Raw genomic sequence first — 1,851 nt, 5'->3', positions numbered from 1 at the left:
CGGAATTCCCTGGTGGTCCAATGGTTAGCACTCTAGGCTTTCACTGCCAGGGTTCAATCCCTGGTTGGTGAACTAAGATCCCACAAGCCACATGGCATAGCCAAAAACAAAACAAAAAAACCCGATGTCCCAAGTCCACTATGTAAAAGAAAAAAATTTATAAACTTCCCTCTAGTGAAAAGTTACTAAAATCTGACAGAGACACCAGAAAACTGTCACGTACCTGGAAAATTTCATCTTTATGAGATTCAAAGGTATGGAGTTTCAATTTTAAATTACGCAGATCCCATAAAGCTACAGTCTGAAGAAAAATAAAATGAAAAGGAATTTGTTTCTGCACTTTACGTAAGAATTTTAAAATATTGTAGTAACAAAGACAACTAGGTTTGTAAACACCAAAAATGCAAAAACTTAGAAACCTTATCCGCAGAGCCAGTTGCGAGAATGAACTCGCTGTAGGGATTGAAGGACAGGCAATTGACCTCGGCAGTGTGCGCATCAACCAGGTGGCTCGGCTTGGAGGTGGTATTGGACCTGGTGTCCCATCTAAAACACAAAGGTACAAGGCACACAGCACAAGAGCAGGCCACTCAACCCTGCCCCGCCTCTCTCCCCCACACTTGTGCCCACATCAGCGCCACGCCATGCCACTGTTCTCTCGCTAACTTGCCTCTTCAGGGACACTAACCATGCAGAGTTGGCAACTTGGACTTCCAACCACTAGGTGATATGCTCTAAACCTGCGCAGAACAAACTAGGGCTATCTCTGCTTTCTTGTTCAGTATGTTCCTGTCTGGATTACCAACTATTTCAAGCATGCACAAAATACTAGAGACTACTGTTTGGTATGTATAACCTAGCCTAGTCAAATTCAGTATTTTGCTTTGTTTGCCTCAGATGCTAGTTTATGAGATAAAAAGCATTCCAGGTGCTTGAATGCAGCCCTGTAGCCATGCCTTGACGCACAATCACTCTCCTCCCTCAACTTCAATGCAAGTCACCCTGATCCCCGATTTTGATACATACCACTGCCCCAAGCATGTTTCTTCATGTGCACGTACCTGTTTTTTTCTTTTTCTAAATAAAAAGTTGTGTTCAATCATACAGCACAGTAACTTTTACGTAAAAAGGCCATACCTATTTATAGCTTATCATGTCAATTATACCTCACTAAAGCTGTTTCTTTTTCTTTTTTTGAAGCCCCAGACACAATTTAAAAGCCACCACAATCACTGATGGTCATTCAGGACACCCATATAACAAAACCCCACTCAATTTTCCACCTTACATCATAAGTTTCTGATCATCAGCAACAGATCCAAACAAGGACTCATGCAGCAGGTGCCAGGCCACATCCTCTACAACAGCCGAGTGGCCGGTAAAAATTGCTTTAGCATCCACAATTTTGCCTTCCTTTGGTCCTGCATTAATATCCCACAGACAGACGGTCTGAAGAAGGAACAAGAGTTAGTTTTGAGAGACTGAATTTAAATGCTAACACCTTATTTAAAACTCTTTTATTAAAAACAAAGCTACTTACTATATGAAAGTTATTTTAAAAAAAGTGAAGTTTCATAAACAGAAAAGTGTATGGGTGTAGCTTCCACAATCTGAGATGCAGAGGGGAAGGAAAATACAGTGTAATGGGGATGGGAGGATAGCATGGTGGCAGGCAAGAAACATCCTGGTTAGAGTTTCTACCTACATACATTCAATCAAGTATCTAAAATTCACCTAGATTACACAACACAGAGAGCCTGGGGTTCAATATCCACCAAACTGAAATGCATATCTTAAAACTTCATGCTGGGCTGGGAAACTGGAAATTAAAACTAAAACATGCCTCTTAAA

At 41.1% G+C, this 1,851-nt stretch overlaps 1 protein-coding gene and 1 long non-coding RNA gene across 2 annotated transcripts in view; both read right to left on the bottom strand.

Annotated features, from left to right (window-relative positions):
* RBBP7 (retinoblastoma binding protein 7) overlaps nt 1-1,851 on the bottom strand; it is an 11,019-nt gene that overhangs the window by 5,295 nt on the left and 3,873 nt on the right. The gene's annotated exons all lie outside the window — the stretch shown is intronic.
* On the bottom strand, nt 146-1,465 carry LOC104981471. The gene is made up of 3 exons (XR_824376.1): nt 1,289-1,465; nt 420-546; nt 146-301 (listed from the first exon to the last, which is right to left on the bottom strand). It is a non-coding gene; the product is annotated as an uncharacterized LOC104981471 (long non-coding RNA).

The sequence above is a fragment of the Bison bison genome, unplaced genomic scaffold, assembly GCF_000754665.1.
Source record: "Bison bison bison isolate TAMUID 2011002044 unplaced genomic scaffold, Bison_UMD1.0 scf7180017864518, whole genome shotgun sequence".
NCBI classification, from domain to species: domain Eukaryota; kingdom Metazoa; phylum Chordata; class Mammalia; order Artiodactyla; family Bovidae; genus Bison; species Bison bison.
Note: the sequence above shows the minus strand (reverse complement) of the source record. Positions and strands in the feature narration are given on the sequence as shown.